Source organism: Xenopus laevis, chromosome 7L (genome assembly GCF_017654675.1).
Source record: "Xenopus laevis strain J_2021 chromosome 7L, Xenopus_laevis_v10.1, whole genome shotgun sequence".
Classification (NCBI taxonomy): Eukaryota; Metazoa; Chordata; class Amphibia; order Anura; family Pipidae; genus Xenopus; species Xenopus laevis.
The window spans coordinates 106,573,023-106,592,302 of record NC_054383.1 but is presented as its reverse complement, the minus strand read 5'-3'; positions in this window follow the sequence as shown (position 1 = coordinate 106,592,302).

Genomic DNA, 19,280 nt, shown 5'->3' with positions numbered 1-19,280 from the left:
TATGCTGCATACAGTGTACCAGTTTCCAAAATACATTATATTGATCAGCTATTTAGACATTGATTATACAGGTACGGGACCTATTATCCAGAATGCTCAGAACCTGGGGTTTTCTGGATAAGGGATCTTTCCATAATTTGTATCTCCTTAAGTCTTCTAAAAATTGATTCAAATATTAAGAAAACCCAGTTGGATTGTTTTGTTCCATTAAGGATCAATTCTAAGCTTGTGTGGATCAATTACAAGGCACTGTTTTATTATTACAGAGAAAAGGGAAATAATTAAAAAAAAAATTTAATTATTCGATTCAAATGGAGTCTTTGGGACTCCCATAATGCAGAGTTTTCTCAATAACGTTTCTGGATAACAGATACTATACTTGTATATGCTTTTTAGCAATATTCAAATGACAGTATTGCACATAGAGTATAAAGACATTGAGGGGCACATTTACTATGGGTCGAACATCGAGGGTTAATTAACCTCGATATTCAACCATCGAAGTTAAATCCTTCGACTTCAAATATCGAAGTCGAAGGATTTACCGCAATTCCTTCAATCGAATGATCGAAGGAAAAAACTATTCAATCCTTCGAACGATTCGAAGGATTTTAATCCATTGATCCACAAATTGCTAGGAAAGGCTTTGGGGACCTTCCCCATAGGCTAACATTGGTGCTCGGTAGGTTTTAGGTGGCGAAGTAGGTGGTCAAAGTTTTTTTTAAAGAGACAGTACTTCAACTATCAAATGGTCGAATAGTCTAACGATTTTTTGTTCGAATCGTTCGATTCGAAATCGTAGTCGAAGGTCGAAGTAGCCAAAAAAAAACTTAGAAATTTGAAGTTTTTTTCCTTCTAATCCTTCGCTCGAGCTAAGTAAATGTGCTCCATAATATCAATGGATGTTACGCTATAATATAAGGGCTTTCAGGACACAAGAAACTAGAAATTATATATACCTATTAAACAGTATGTTTTTCTGAACATTTATAGGAAAAGGTCACAGCATCTAAACCAGTAATCCCCAACCAGTAGCTCGTGAGCAACATGTTGCTCCCCAAACCCTTGGGTGTTGCTCTCAATGGCCTCAAAGCAGGTGCTTATTTTTGAATTCCAGGCTTGGAGGCAAGATTTGGTTGTATAAAAACCAGGTGTAATGGTAAACAGAGTCTCCTGTATGCTGCTAGTCCACATATGGGCTACCAATAGCCAATCACAGTGCTTATTTGGCTCCATCCAGGAAAATTTTTCTGCTTGTGTTGCTCCCCAACTCTTTTTACATCCGAATGTTGCTCACGGGTGAAAAAGGTTGGGGATCCCTGATCTAAACCATTTCAGAAAGGCCCAAGGTCATTCAGACATAGAACCAAGACCTAAGAAACCCTTGTAAAAGGGAAGTAGCAAATACATTTGTACTCAGACTACAAGAAGGAAGGTGAATTTAAACTATTTTAATGAACACTCTTCTGAGATGGGAAAAAAGGTTCCTCTTTTCCCACTGACACAGTCCAGAGGAAGAACCTGGTGAAGATGCACATGAAGCCACCAAAGAAGAGGTTTTATTGCATGTGCTCCTTTTATACCAGTGCTAGAGTAGAGATTGTGCATACATATTGACACTATGGCATGATTTTGTGTATATTGAATAAAAGGTGCAACCATGGAAACACTAGGAAATTGGTGCATGCACACACCAACATGAAGAAACTAGCTGGTATGCTGAAGTCTTCTTTTTGTAACTATGGATACTTAGGGCAGAGACAGATGAGAATATTTGTGGAGACAAATCGCATCTTCTTCGAGCGACTAATCTCCCCGAACTGCCTCCCCGCCGGCTAGAATCTGGCACTCGGAGCGCCCACGAGGAAACTTCGGGCGACTTTGGAAAACGAAGCGCTCTGAGTGCCATCCCGCTGGCGATTTATATTCTAGCCAACGGGGATGCAGTTTGCCTCTGCCCTGACTCTTTCTGGACATAACAAGAATGTCTTGATCAACCTCTATACATCATTTGAACAACCCATCAGCAGAGGCTGGTTTGAACAAAGCCTTATAAAATATGTTTCATTAGTGTGGAGTTACGTAAACCCATTTCTACTTTGCTTTAGTCCCTTTGCATAAGATTTTAGTAGAATAACGGGGGAATGTAATAAAAATCGCTAACGGAAAAACTATTAGCAATGCGAAAAGTTATGCCTTTGCGCAAACAAATTTTGCTTTGTGCGAATTTATTATAGCTTTTGCGAGCCCGGAAACTGTTTAGCGACCACTTCCGACAGTGAAAGACCGTTTGCGAATTTTATAGTTTGCGCCAATGCGCAGTCAATGTAATAAAACTTCTTACTGAAAAAGTCGTTATGTTTGCTCCAAAAGATTACGACACCTTCAAGCACTTCTTATGAGTGCGCTATTAAAATTTGCAATGCGCAATCAAAATTCGCAATGCAATAACAGTTTAAGGAATAATATTACATTGCGAGATGTGGATTTTTAGTCTTATTGGTGCGAATTGTTTTGCTCTTTGCGACTTTTATTACATTCCCCTGTATATGTTTTAGCAGATAAATTAACCTGTTTCCAGGAAATGTGCACTTTAAGAAGTGGTGCTTCAGCAAAGAGGCAAGGTGAGAACTCCTCGGGTTACCAGCTATAAAAGCAGTCAAAGATGCTCCTGGTAACTGAATGCAGAAACACGTATGTGGGTCCATGTACTAAAGTAAGGACTAAACCTCCAGTCTTGTGTCCCTGAACCCCATAATGCTATAGATAATCCAAACAAGATTCGTAAAAAGGCAATATTTATTCACAACTATGCCAAAGAGATATTGATTAAAATCAAATTAAAAACAATAGGTGCGGCATATGGGGAAAGGGATCCCTCTCCTTGAAATGCTTAACCCCACCACCGGATTTAGACCAATCAGATGGGAGGGAAATGCATGTTACGTAGAAATTGCATGAGCCAAATGCTATTTAGTATATCTAACACTATACAATAAAAGGGCAAGTCTGCCTAAACCATGAGTGTTATAATATCAACATCAATTGAATACCATGAAATGAACAACAGCATATTTTTCATATTTGTAGTGTTATTAGGTAGAAAAAATTGTCCAAATATTCTCACAAAATATGGGACTGCACCTTTAAGCAGCTGACTTACCAGAAGCTTTATTCCTTCTCAGATACTGAAGGTGTTTACACTGGTGTTTACTTATGGAAGAGGTTGATGCTAAATCCACGTGTCTAACAATTAGGGGCTGATTTACTAAAACTCAAATTAATCTCAGTTCTTTATGAATACAAAGTCGACCTAAGCTTTCACAAATTCAACTCATTTATCAATCTTTTTTCTTGAAGAAATTGGAGTGGCAAAACATAGCAACAAAATCGAGCCTCAATTCGTATCCTACGACTGACGATCCAAAACCTCGATTCTATCAAATTTTTGCTGTGAACACTCAACTTTTTCAGATTATCAAACAAAAACTTTTTCGTATTATCCAGCGCAGATCACGATGTCTAGAAACAACTTCAGGGACATCTGCCATTGACTTCTAAACGACATGTTTGAGATGGAGTATTTTTGGATTTTTAGCAGCTTTGGGGTATGATAAATCTCTAAAAATTAGAGTTTTTATTTTTTCGCGAAAGATTCGAGCTATTCCCCCAAAAACCTTGACCATAAAAAATTGAGGATTAATAAATGGGCCCCTAAATGTATGTGTGTAATAATGTCTAATATGTGCAAAATGTTTTATTTAAAATGTTTTTCCTCCTCTGGACTGATTAGTGAACAATCCTTCATCTGTTGCTAACCAACATAAAAACCTATTGTATTAGGTGCCTACTTATATGAGAATCCACTGTACAAGCACATAGCTCACTACTGAGAGCTTTCAACCAATGGGAAAGAGATGAGTGAGACAGTGAGGTAGGAGTAGGCTCTGCATGGAAATATAGTCATTAACAAAATGAAACTGGGGGACCCCCAACAACTGTTGTGTTTCAGTAAAAGTCACATTTGCCCCATTTGACAAATCTGATACAAAGTACGGATGTTCCCTTTGCCTCGTTTTCCCCCAATTCTGCGGTTGTATGGGACCTCAATTTCTTTGTCACTTTCTTGAGGAAGATTATGGGGCAAATGTACTAAAGGCCGAAGTGACTAACGCTGGCGAAAATTCATTAGCGAAGGAGATGGATTCTCCTACTTCGCACTCTAACGCCAGGTGAATTTTCGCTCTGGCGAATTGACGTAACTATGCAAATTCACTAAGATACGGATTTTACTGAACGTTACCTCTTGCACCGGACTTGCCTTCGCCACCTAAGACCAGGCGAAGTGCAATAGAGTAGATAGGACTTGCTCAAAAAAAATTTTTTAAAGTCCCAAAAAATGCTGGCGACTTTTCAGTTTTTCAGGGTGATAGGCTGCAAAAGATTGTAAATTTTTTTTAGGGTACCCAGCTTCCCCCCTACATTTCCTAACATATGGCACATAAACTATACACTGGGCTCATGTGTAGGGCAATATAACAACTTTATTTTATTTTATTAAGGTTCCCTGGGCTTGTGTAGTGTAATGTATTTGCTGCTACACATACGTCCTTTCTACTTTAACTTCCCGCCGTATGCAAATTAGCCAACGATAACGCAACTTCGCTTTGCTTGCCGAATAAATGCTAGGGAAACTTGGCCATCATTCGGCACCCTGGACGCAACTTCGCATTTTAGCGAATTAGCGTTGTCCTGCCGAATCTTCACCTGGCGAAGTGTGGCGATGTCTGCAAAGAATTTCCGGAGGTTAGTGAATTTGCCCCTATATGTTTATTGCAGAGAAATTTCACATGCTGATAGTGCTACTTGGACATCTTTATGGGACCAAGGACCAAGTCATACATCTTCCCTGGGGGGACCTGGGGTTTTTTCCGGATTATGGATCTTTATGAAATTTTGATCTTCCTACAAAAAAATTATTTAAAAATTAAAAAAAACCCAACTGTCTTGTTTTGCTACTAATAAGCATTTATTACATCTCAGTGATGGTAGTAGTAGTAGTAGTAGTAGTAATTCAGCTTAGCGTGTGCTTACACTGCTAAAAAAAAAAAACTTTGCAGATTGCTAATTACTGCTTGGAGCTGTTTTATTCTTCCAGTTTTGAATTTAGCATAGCATTATATCTTGTCAGGTTTTATTATGTTCTTGTATCACACCTTTTCTCTACCCACTGGATAATAACCTCTGCTGCCACTAGATGGCACACCAGTATAATCTGGATATTGTTTCACAAAGTTTTGTTGATTATTGTTAATCATAACAATGTCTTATATGGCTTATCCAAAAAGAAAACAGTTCATATTCTGCTTTTAGCAAATTACGGGGGGTCCCTAGAAAGCACTTTTGTTGTATTGTTTTCAGTTTTTCTTTGTCTCAGTATTGTCTCTGTTATAGGGACATTAGATCAATTAACCCATGCCTTGCTGTCCAGTTGAATTTGTAAAACTGCACAGCACGTCCAATGCACTTAGTACAGAGATGTCAGCTCACTCCATGTCATCAGGAATGTAAGGTTCCAAATATCTGGCATTTAAACATTCATAGTTACATCAAATATTAATGTGGAATGCTGTGCAATGAGGTCTTCGACATTTTAGGAGTGGATCATTATGCCTTGATGACATGGAGGTAATTGGCATCTCTGGGTACAGAATGGATTTCCAGCTGCACTCATATATAAATATATATACTGTGTATATGAATATATAAATCCACATGAAGCCGGCACTCTTGATAACGATTGTTCATATGCCTGGGTGCACGATCACCAAATGTTCGCCATACACTACCAAAAAGATCAGCACTCTCAGGTCTTAAAAATATAAACAACATTTATTAATAAAATAACAGAGACCAACGTTTCGGCCTACCCTAAGGCCTTTGTCAAAGTGCCAAAATCAACTTAACTACCAACTGGCAGGAAAACCAACAGCTGCAGCACTATCACATGATCAACGTCATTGACAAACCAATAAAATATTATACTGTTATTTTATTTAATTAATTGGTAGTTGCTAATAGTTGGTAGTTAAAAGACATGCTCTAAGTTGATTTTGGCACTTTGAGAAAGGCCTTAGGGTAGGTCGACGATGGTCTCTGTTATTTTATTAATACATTTTGTTTTTATATATATATATATATATATATATAGACAAATACAAGATTCCTCTGCACTCAACCCATTATCAATATATTTAAGACAGAGACATTTTGTGCATACTGCTACTGAAAAATGCCTTACCCTTTAAACAAAACAGGGATTGTTTGTCCATATATTGCAATATATTTAAGCTGGCCAACTACGTCAAAGTCATCCCATATCTGGCCAGATATGGGATGACTTTGACGTAGTTGGCCAGCTTAAATATATTGCAATATATGGACAAACAATCCCTGTTTTGTTTAAAGGGTAAGGCATTTTTCAGTAGCAGTATGCACAAAATGTCTCTGTCTTAAATATATTGATAATGGGTTGAGTGCAGAGGAATCTTGTATTTGTCTATATGTATTTTGTGGTCACAGCCTCATTGCACCCCCGCCTAATGTTTTTAAAAACTAGTGGTGAGCACAACTTTCCCTTGTTTGTTATATATATATATATATATTTTTACAGTATATAGGACGTGTATGTATCTATACATCTGCTCCGGTTCAGATTCATGGGAAGGCCCAGTGGGTAAACGCTGGTAGAAATACTGTGCATACAGTTTTGCACTTTTTGCCTAATAATTATTAAGGATGGGGGGATGTCTGGTCCATGTTACATTATGTTACATTACTGGGAAGGTCAAAAAAATTCCAGGACAAGGGCCATAAGTTTTTAACGTTATTACAGGTATGTTATCCTGAATGCTCGGGACCTGGGGTTTTCCAGATAAGGGGTATTTCTCTAATTTGAATAACTATATTACTAAAAGATAATTGGCACATTAATTAAACTCAATAGTATTATTTTTCCTCCAGTAAGGATGACTTATATCTTGGTTTGGATCATGTAGGAGGTATGGTTTTATTTATTGCAAGGAAAAATTATAATTTTTAAAAATGTAAATTATTTTATTAAAACAGAGTCTGTGTGAGATCGACTTAATGTAATTCAGAGCTTTCTGGATAACAGGTTTCCAAATAACGGATCCCACACCTGTAGTACAAGCAGAGGGGGGTTGTAGACCCTGCACCAAATCTTACACATTGGATGTACCTCTATATAAAAGCATACACATATGCATACTTAACTGTATTAAATAGACAAGTGAAGGCACAAGGAAAAGTGAAGGCACAAAACAATAATGGTCTGTATAATATGTGAGGATTATATAACAACTTTTGTGCATGTCTGTGTTTTACTGCCTTGCCAATTTATTAACAAGAAGCAATGGTGAAATTTGGGGGGGGGGGGAGAGGTGGAGAATTAAAAATAAATAACATATCATAAAATAAAACACTTTAGAAATAGTCAGAATTATGACGCCAAGCTTTATTTATCTTTTCATTTTAAATAGAATAATAATGTCTGTGACCAGCAGAGGGCAGCCCTGTATTGTGATTGTTCTGGTCACTATTCAGCTCCTATAGCTGCTCATAGATACGGTTTTCTTTTAATATTGCACACACACATGATGGAAGAGCACATCTCCACCTGCTAGGCCATGAGGCTCCAGGGTCAATACATTTGTGCTGTATTATCATACCTGACGACTAAAGCTGCCATACATGTACCAATAATTGGTACCATTCGGCCCACTGGCCAATCAGGAGGAAAGCATACCCAATGGAGCAATGAAGGGAGAGTGTGGACTTTGGGAAGAGTCATTGGGGTATATTAATCAAAGAGTGAAGTTAGAGATCTCTACAGTCCACTAGAGTGAAATTCTTCCACTCTCCATTCATTTCTATGGGATTTTGAAAGGCGTATGTATCAAAGGATGAACTTTCACTTTCACCCATTGATAAATACTCTTTTAAAAATCCCATAGAAATGAATGGAGAGTGGTGGGATTTCCCTCTAGAGGACTTTGGCGATCTCTTACTTCACTCTTTGATAAATATACGCCTATGGCTGCTACAGACAAAGCTGAACTTGGAATAAGATCCAGTGAAAGCAGTTAGTTTTCCTAGGGAATCCTTGAATAGCAATAGACCAAAGAAATTTCCAGCAATAAAGAGTGTGAGGACTGCATTGTAAATGTATGAGGAATTAATTATTTAGGGACCTGTATAGGTAAGTATTACATTTCCTAAGTGGCACCAACCTTCACAAGATAAGCCACCAAGTTCAGCTCTCCATGTCTTTCAGCCAATGCAAAGATATTAGATGTGATAAAGTACTGGTTTATGTCAAGTCACTGGAGGGTCTGTAGTATCAACCAAAATGTGCAGCATAACATCATTCAGCTCTTCTCATAATCTCCCCAGAGATACCAACCTGCGTTTGAAGAGAACTGGGTGCATCTTGACCACCATTGCTCCACTTCTGGCAACACCCCCAGCCCACCAAGACCACACCTCCATTTGGCCCAAGCATTGCTCCCTGATCAGACTCCCTGCTCTGATTTAGGGGTGCCACTTCTAGGAATGTCAATGGAGGGTGACAGAGTTGACATATCTGTCTATCTGAAGGTGAAGTTGACTACAGTATTTCTTCAATAGATTCAACAACACTTGTAGATTCAGATTATGATTTGGTGCATCCCTGGGCCAGGCACACCCACTGTAAGGATATGTCTGCCCCTTTTCAAGATGGTGCCTCCAGTTTCGTGACCAGCACCGCGTCATACGCAGGCGCCCGGTTTCGTCGCGGTTACGTCTGTCGCGGGCGCCTCGCGGGCGCTCAGTTTCGACGCGGTCGCGTGCGTCGCGGTCGCTCTGCGGGCGTCACGCCGGCGTCCTGACGCTGACGCTTTTTCGCGCCTTTTTTGACGCCGGCGCTATAGGTTAAAAGGTCACCTTGAACTTTGTTGCATTGCGAAGTGATCATCGCTCCTGTGTTGATTCCTAAGCTATTTTCTTCAAACTTGATTCCTGTGATTCGACTCGGCCTGTTTTGACTTCTGCTGTTTGCTGCCTGCACTGACCTTGGACTCGTCTTGACCATTCTTCTGATCATCCCTGCCTGCTTTGACGTTTTGGATTTTTCGGCACTCCTGCCCACTCCGCTACTGAGGTACAGTCCTGTTCCCATTTTCAGTGACTGTTACTTTCGGAGGGAGGCGTAGGTGAGGTCAGTTTTCATCAAAACCTCTTCCATTCGGTGAGTTCTGATACCCACTCATCTTGTGTTTACACCACCCTGTCCTGCTTGCAACCCATGGCCGCTCACCACTGCTTTTGATCGAAAGATGGAAGCTGCATTTGGCATGTTTGAATCCAGGGTTGGACTGGCCCACAGGAAAAATCTTGGTGGGCCCTGAACCTGTTGGGGCCTGTCCACAAGCAACTACCGATCCCCACTCTTCTGCGTGTGTTCCACTAAGGAACGCACAACCTTCTTCAGTTTTTAACAGCAAAGTAAGTACAGCAGCTTCAGCTGGGGAGGAACGGGAGCTGGGTGGTGGGCAGCTGGGTGGTGGGCCCTTGAGTCGGGTTTCCAGTGGGCCCTGGGTAACCCAGCACCAGTATGTTTGAAAATCAGCAAATTCTGGGATCCAGTGTATAATAGTCAGCCAAGAACCTGAAAGGGGGTCCAGCTCCTACAAGACAATGATGCTCAATGGAATGGCCCTCACATTCCTTTGAATTAAACATCATTGAAAATCTGTGGGTCGATCCTCAACATGGTCCAAGTAAATGTTGAAAGACTTTTAGCTGGATACAAAAGGCATTTACATGCTGGGATATGTGCCAAAGGGGATGTTACTCTATCCTGACCAATTAGGGTACCCAAACTTTTGCACATGACACCGTTATTATAACCTTTGTTCCTATGTTATAAAGAAAGAAAATGCAACTGTGCAGGAATGTTTGAAATTATGTTGTGAAGTTGTTACAAAATAAAATTAAATTAGAGTTGCAAACACTATTACAAAATATCTACAAAACTAATATCTAACAGTAGTGAAACTACACAAAACAATGCATTAAAGGGCATGTATAGGCAAAAAAATAAAATGCCATTTTTACTTTCTTCAGTGAAAAAGAAACTCCAAAATACTTTAATTTAAAAATGTGTACCGTTTTTATAAGAAAACCTGACTGTATTCAGTGAAATTCTCCCTTCATTTACTGCTGTGGATAGTAATTCTCAGACGTCCCTAACTGCTGGGCAGGGAAACAATCATACTTATGAACAGCAGGGGGAGTCCCCACCTTACTTCCCAGCCATGCAGAACTCAAGCAGCTTTGTTTGTTTCCCTGTAGAGCAGTCGGCGACTGTGTCGAGATTTGTATTGGATTTTATTTTTGCTTTTACATCCCCTTTACTGTTTCCAACTCCAGCTGCAAAGACAATGATCATGGAGCCAGATTTAAACAGATAAACTGGGATTCTATTTGGATGATTATTTTGCTGCAGCCACTGGTTCTGCAGAGTTGGAGAAAGTTTGTATTGAACAATACAAAAACTATAAAATCCACGTTAGATTACAGGACAACACAAGATCCAGTGTAGTCTGCATATTCTGATTATTAATCAGTCTTGCTGGAAGATATTTGACTTGTGCTGTTTTGATAATGAATGACGATCCCTAAGCAGCACAGACCACACTGAGCATGTGCACAGTCTTGGTCTTGCAAAGATGTTTAACAAAGTTACAAGATGGTGACCCCCTGTGGCCAACTTTGAAAGCATAAATCATTTGTTTTATTAGGCTTGTTGTGCAGTAAGTTCATGTTTATGTTTAGTATACAAAATACAGCATTTCTAGCCTTATTCTATTTTAATCTTTACTTGCCCTTTAAGGGCTTGCAGACGGGTGGTATCTGGCCTGGGTTTTGGAAGACTGAGACCATTACTTAGAAAGCTTACTAATATTTACTGCCTAAGTGCCAAAGCAGCCAGCCTTCTTTGCTTCTTCATTCTAGTCTCTCCTTCTGCCACTCAGTGGTAGTGTTTGTGTGATGTGGTAGGGAAAGTGACAATAGAAGAGCAGAAAGGCAAGGCTGCTGGTTTGCTCTTGCGGTTGCCCACATTTGAATTATTGATTTTGGCCTGTGCTTGTGTTGCCATTGAGGTTTTGTACATACATGTCAAGTGATTCCAATTATGTGTGGTCCTTGAATCGCTGGAATATTTCAGTGTGTGTTCTGCATGGCGTGCCTCTATTATCTCTGCATTCCACTGTTCTTGCTGCCGTATAAAGAACTCATTCAGAACAACTGAAGGGAAATCTTCTGTTATGATTCATATTTATACGCACCCAAACAAACCATACGTGTATTTAAAGGGCACAGTCACTGAAAGCCATGTCGAAAATATAGTGAGCAGAAATGTTGAGGAATGTGGTTTTTCTTACATTTTGAAACCATAAGTCCTTTTGTGCCTGAATGTAATATTATTTTTCCAATAAGACATATATGCTGCTTTCTTTCCAATAACAGCAGATGATTCCTGCTTTATGGCTGATATTCCAGCTTTCTTTGTTGAAGAGTATTTCGATCAAGAGCTGCTTAAAGGGGTGGTTCACCTTTAAGTTAACCTTTAGTATGTTATAGAATTGACATTTCTAAGCTAGTTTTCAATTGGTCGATATTATTTAATTTTTATAGGTTTTGAACTATTTCCCTTTTTTTCTTCTGACTTTTTCCAGTTTTCAAATGGGGGTCACTGAACCCATCTAAAAACAAATGCTCTGTAAGGTTACAAATGTATTGTTATTGCTACATTCTATTAGTCATCTTTCTATCCAGGCCTCTCCTATTCATATTCCAGTCTCTTATTCAAATCAGTGCATGGTTACTAGGGTAATTTGGACACTAGCAACGAGAAATTGCAAACTGGAAAACTGCGTAATTAAAAGCTAAATAACTCAAAAACCACAAATAATGAAAAACGAAAAACAGTTAGCCCATATTTTGCATATTTTTCTTTGTACAGAATAGGGGTCTCACATAAGCGATTATAATCACCGGAGGGTAACTAACATTTGGCAGCCCCAATGAGAATACCTTTCCTTCTTCTTTAACATAATTTTGCAGAGTGGCTGACAGTGTTATGTTCATTTGCACTCGCTAATTTGTTAGTGAAGATGGAGAGAGTCGAGGGGTGGAATCTGAGCTCAGAAACCATGAAGAGATGTTATGCTTTCAGTTTCACGGAATTTAGATTAGATTCAATGATACTTAGCCTTGCTGTATACAAAAATAAACCATTGCTTCCAGGAATTATATTTTGTTTTTGACCTCTTATCTTTAAGGTATTTTAAGTTTCCTATAGTGTTTACACAGAATAGAAAGGTATGGGAAAGAGTGTATTGGACTAGTGAGCAGACTAATCGGTCTCACTGGAAGATGTATAGTTAGTAGTGCCTAGAATTATCCAGTGGGGTAACTAGGAGCCAAAAAGCCTCTAAATCCCCTCCTTAAATATTAAAATCAATTGCTTTGCTCTTCTATGCAATTTTAAGATCAACTACTCTAAATCACTCACTTTGAACATATCCGTCCCGATAGATACGATTGAAACCTAGATTTATAAATGGGCCTCACACTCCCAAATCTCGGGATCCAAATAATGGAAGACTACTCAGATTGCCCTACTATTAACAAAGGACCTGCAAGGATGTTGGGATAGACCCTTATCATGGTTTGATTGCATGAATGCGATTAAAATAAATGTATGGCCCAGATTCCTATACATTATTCAAACAATATCCTTACATACATCTGATTCCTTATTCTATATTGTTCAGAAAGAACAATTTATCTGGCAAGGCAAGAGACCTGGTGAAAATTCACCAGCGCCCGCTTCACAGCCATCTCAACACTTCGCCAGGCGAAAATTCGCTCAGTCAATAATTTACTAAAATGCGAAGTTGCGTCCAGGGCACGGAGCGCTTGCGAATTTTCGCTAGTGTTGCTTCGGCAATGCGAGACAAAATCAATGTAGAGGAACGGAGCACCGCAGAGCCAGAATAATATGTTAAAAAAGTCAAAATTTATTATAAATCCATTAAAAATTACAGCAGCATCTCTCCTGTGGGGCTGCCCGGCAATGCGAGCAAATCAAAACGAAGATGCGCTAGCGTTCAATTCTGCCTAGCGCAACTTCGTTAGAGGTCTTAGCTCAGGCTAATTTGCATAAGGCAGGAAATCTAAAGTTGATTGGATGTATATGTTGCAGCAAATACATTACATTACACAAGTCCAGGGAACCTTAATAAAACAATAGAGTTGTTATAATGCCCTACACATGAGCCCCCTGTATAGTTAATGTTCCATATGTTAGAAAATGTATGGGGTAACCTGGTTACCCAAAAAATTTTCAAGGACTTTTGCAGGCTATTACTCTGAAAAAAGGAGACGCCTGAGTTTTTTGGACTTAGAAACTTTTTCCACTAAAAATATGATGTAAGTAACAGAAGAAGGAGGAAGATCTATGAACTCCAATGCACTTCACCTGGTCTGAGCTGGCGAAGGCAAGTCTGGCGAAAGAGGTAACGTTCAGTAAAATCTGCATCTTAGTAAATTTGTGGAGTAATTTGCATTCACCAGAGGGAAAATTCGCCTGGTGATAGAGTGTGAATCACCGCTAGCGTCTATCTCCTTCGTTAGTGAGGTGAAGCCTGTGCCCGTTAGTAAATCGGCAAAGTCCCTCAAAAATGGTAATGCTGGTGAATCTTCGCAAGAGTTAGTCACTTCGCCCTTTAGTAAATCTGCCCCCTAGACTCAACCTTAGATTACTTACCAGAGATAAGACACATGGACTCTGCCTGACTGTTAAATCTACCACCAAGCTTCTCTCCTCAGTAGGATTCTTGATTGGTCCCACTGCTCAGAACAGAAATCATGCATACACCTTGAACAGCAATCTATATACTCACACATCCTTCAGCTACCATGGATAGACCAAGCTTACTGATGCTTATCGTTCCAAGACCATCCCCGAAATACAAACTCACCAAATATCCCTTCCCATTACTGCCCCTTATCAATAATTCAGCTTTATCACCAGGGTTTTTGTGAGACCTGATCATCTGCTTCAGGTGAAACCTCTAATCCACTTAAACAATCTCCAATACGCCCAAAGTTCTCACTTTTTCCACAGCCTCAGAGGACATTAGAATGCAAATTGATTCAGCTTGAAACCCTTTGCTCCACTGAGATACCCCCTAAACTTACAGATTTTGCGCTTTATAGAATCCCCCACTTCCAATATCCCATCAAGGCTTGTTCTAAAGACTTGAATTTATCACTAAAAGAGAAACAAATTGGCACGATACTTCAAAAACATTTTAAAAGCTCTTGATGCTGCCGCATTCAAAAGGTGAACTACAAAATACAGGATAGTATTACACCCCTTTCATGTTAAAGCTCATATACAGATTTTATGGGACTGCCCACTGATTAAGGCCTTTTAGGAAAATGTACGCTGCATATCAGGCCAAGTAATGGAAGCAGATGTTCCTATAGACCCTGCCCTATTATATCATGGTGATACTCTGGCCCCTTTCTTTGTACATGGTACATAATACTAGCTAGATGGAAATCCTCCCTTTCCCTTATGACCAGAGACAGATTTTTTAAAGGGATACTGTCATGGGAAAACATGTTTTTTTTCAAAGTTAATAGTGCTGCTCCAGCAGAATTCTGCACTGAAATCCATTTTTCAAAAGAGCAAACAGATTTTTTTATATTTCATTTTAAAATCTGACATGGGGCTAGACATATTGTCAATTTCCCAGCTGTCCCCCGTCATGTGACTTGTGCTCTGATAAACTTTAGTCACTCTTTATTGCTGTAAATCACCCCCACCCCTCTTTCTCCCAGGCAGCCTAACAACAGAACAATGGGAACGTAACCAGATAGCAGCTCCCTAACACCCGATAACAGCTGCCTGGTGGATCTAAAAACAACACTCAATAGTAAAAGCCAAGTCCCACTGAGACTGATTCAGTTACATTAAGTAGGAGAAATAACAGCCCGCCAGAAAGTAGTTCCATCCTAAAGTGCAGGCACACAGTTGAAGAACCTTCGACAATTACTCCAAAACAACATGTAACCTGTACTTAAGCATGGTTAAGATGGCTCACCGGCACATAAAAATCTTAATGAACTAAATAGTTAACCCCTCCACATCAACCTCACCCACCCAATTCCCTACCCATTCTCTCCTGTTTCCTTCTCTATAACCATACACTCTGCTATATATTTTACTTGCTTTTCGTATATGTGATGTTAACTGCAATGAGATGTTACAATGGCTTCTGGTGCTAATGTGACTTTAAGATTGATCTGTGTATACTCAAGCAATACCTGTTCTTTGGTACTCCTGTTCTTCAATAAATATATTGGTGGACAAATATTAGTGAAATATCCAAGAAAGAGAAGTCAACATTTGTTCTGCCTTACCATACAAACCAGATCTAAACCATTAAGGCAAATAACAACTGCTGCATCAGGCTTTTTGAAAAAAAAACAAAAAAAAAAATGTATGTAAAATACAGACCCAGGTAAGATTACCTGCCAGTGCCTACCTATCTGCTGACCTAGTTCTAATCACCCGGGGATGTCTCTCTTTCCCTGATAAATTCTGCTTGTTAGACTATTATAATAACATTATACTGACCAGCCATTGCTTATGGCATTTCCTGTTGGTTAAAGCGAGTCTGAGAAATGCTTGTTTAAAAGTTGCTTTGAATGATGTGGTCTCTGGGGTCATCATTACGGACAAGTAAATAATGTGGCTCTTTGTGCAGAATGACATGTGCCCATATTTATTGTCAACATTTAAGTATTTGATGGAAGTATAGTAAACATGCCATATGATCAGGCTCTGTTTTTCCATTCAATAAAATCGGAGTTTCGGGATATATTTTTCTCTTTTATTTCACTCAGGGGCCAGGACAAAGGGGATAAAATGACATCCCCTAGGGAGGAGAAAAACAGAACCTGTAAGGTAGGATTTACAGCACAGTGTTTAATTTATTCTATAACAGTGAATATTACAATACTAGGGTTTATTTGCATATTCAGAATCTTGAGTGCATGTAATGGCTAGCTCTTCGATCTTCTAAATAATGCAGTGCTGTCCTCTGATTGGTAGTGCATTGTTTTTAATGGAAAGATGGTATTTCCCTCGTGTCAGAGTTTATTGCATTGCTGCAGGGGATTTCTGTACAGTGCATGGAATGCCGAGCGCGACCAAAGATAATGGCATAGAGGTGACATTGAAGGGTGAAGAGAGAGGGAGTGGCACAGTTTTGTAACACTGGGTGGGAAACAAGGAATGTTATAGATCAGGGACAGCAAAAGGAAGGGTGGACCCAGGGTATCAGCGTGTAAGTTACTTTACATGGAATTGCTGAAATGAATAGCAAGTGATACTCTGTCACTCTACAGAATTAATGCCTGAGGTGCATGGGAGGGGAGCCCTAGGGATTTCATGTTGGTTTTCTCTTCAGAAAGGTTTCACTTTGTAGAGATTCACACAACACATTAATATTCTACTTCTGGCAGATTTCTTCACCTGCTTGGAGAATGAATGTTCTGAGGAATTAGAGTAGACCATTGCTTATGGGGGTATATATATATTTCATGACCATATAAAAACTAGAGGCCGAAGGCCGAGTGTTTTTATACAGGTCATGGAACGCCTAGGTAACTTCTAATATCCTCATATTTTGCAACTGGGGTACTTTATTTATTATATAATACACACGTTTCAGTGAGTCATGTGACAGAAATGACATCAGAACTCACCGTTTATAACTGATGACATCAGAACTCACCGTTTATAAGGATATAATTTACAAGATATTCATGTCTTTTGTATATTATAAGCATATAATTTACAGTCTGATCCCATAGGGAAATGACCAGACTGTAGATTATATAGTTAATAAAGTACCCCCTCTTGTAAAATATAAGGATATTATAAGTTACCGAGGAGTTTCATGACCATATAAAAACACGAGGCCGAAGGTCACTTCTAATATCCTCATATTTTGCAACTGGGGGTACTTTATTATTATAATAAACAAGTTTCAGTGAGTCATGTGGCAGAAATGACATCAGAACTCACCGTTTATAACTGATGACATCAGAACTCACCGTTTATAAGGATATAATTTACAAGATATTCATGGCTTTTGTGTATTATAAGGATATAATATACAGGATATTTTTGGTTCTTTTGTGTTATACTGTTATAACTTATTGTTCAATACTCCTTGTAATAATATGTATTTATAAAGCACAAAAATGACCTGCCTGGCATGCATAATATTACTTTGAGCACCATGGCACCCGGGAGTTTTTGCAGACCTCCCAGGGAGAATCAGAGACCTCCAGTTTTTTCTGTTAGCATTGTCAGTCAGCATGAGGAAGGTTAGAGTTGTAGTTTGCCAACAGCCGTTATAGGTTCAGTAATGCTAAAGTCTGTTCACATGAGCCAAGGCTTTGCACTAGCAGCGTTCCTCTCTCTGATAGAACATGTGGGTTTCAGGCACTTTGATAACATCCAACAGATGGAATTAAAGGTCTCTCTCTCTTGAGCTATGGGGTTATCAACAGATGTGCATATCTTCCCTCTAACGTAACCACTCCATTATATTGTACGGCTACTGGAACATAGAGTGGCAGTCAAAATGCAAACGCCATGTCCGCTTATCACTACTCCTGATGTTATTGAATTAAAAGCCGGCATTGTCAGCACTGAGGTGTGTTTCAGCTATTGATTACTGACAAAAAAATACAAATAGTTTACAACCCCTAAAAAATGCAAAAAAAAGTCTAATTGTTTTCAATGGGGCAAATCACACTGTCTACAAAGCAGTACAACTGCACCTATGTACTGTATATGATCCATAACAAGTGTCTCCCTTAAATAACCTGCACCTATAAGATCCACCTTGTGCAAAGCCAGTGATTGGTTGAGATGCATATTGCATACCGTAACTACAACTACCAATGCTTATTATTAATTAGCCATGGAACTATTTAAATGTCTTGTTCTAAATGAGCTGCAAGCAGAAGTGTAAACTGTATGATTCAGCAGAACAGTAATGATTTATTTCCTAGATCTACCATTGGTTTCTGCTTCTTTTACATACAGAACCCAGAGCAGCACACTGCGCATCTCAGGAGCATCTGGGAGTAGAACAGCCAAGAAGAGAAAAAAATGGAGCAGTGGTGAAACAAGACCACGCTGGGCCCCCCCCATTGGAAAAAATTTCGAGGGGCCTGGTGCGCATTATCTCACCCACTCTACAAGTTGAGTTCCCCCACCCCTGCCACATGTTACTGTACCTAAGGCATGCAAGTGCATCAATTTAAAGGAGAAGAGCAGTGGGGAGAGGGGATTTTAACACAATAGAGGAAGCTGACCTTGCAGTCCGGACCCCCTGTTCCCTGGGCCCCCTACCTTCCTCTACAGTTACGCCACTGATATGGAGATGTTAATGTTTTTGTTCCTCTGTGTAGATTCAGTAAATAAATAACATACAGATTTTCTAGCTTTATTCTATGCTTGATATTAGTTCCCCTTTAAGTGTGTAACCACCATTTTTACTTAAAACTGTTTCATGTGCTGAAAATGTTTTTTTTATAGAGATTATAGTCACTAACTTGTATTTCCTTGGAAACAATGTTTGTTGTTTTAGAAGAAACTATTTAAAGGAGTGGTTTACTTTTAAGTTAACTTTGGTTATGTTACAGTGTGGCCAATTCTAAGCAACTTTTCAATTTGTCTTAATTATTAATTTTTTTATAATTTTTTAATTATTTGACTTTTTCTTCTGACTCTTTCCAGCTTTCAAATGGGGGTCACTGACTCCATCTAAAAACAAATGCTCTGTAAGGCTACACATTTATTGTTATTGCTACTTATTCATCTTTCTATTCAGGCCCTCTCCTATTCGTATTCCAGTTCTTATTTTAAAGCAATGCATCGTTGCTAGGGTAATTTGGACCCTAGCAACCAGATAGCTAAAATTGCAAACTGGAGAGTTGCTGAATAAAAAGCTTAATAACCAAAAAAACGAGAATAATAAAAAAATGAAAACCAATTGCAAACTGTCTCAGAATATCCCTCTACATCATACTAAAAGTTAACTCAGCGATGAACA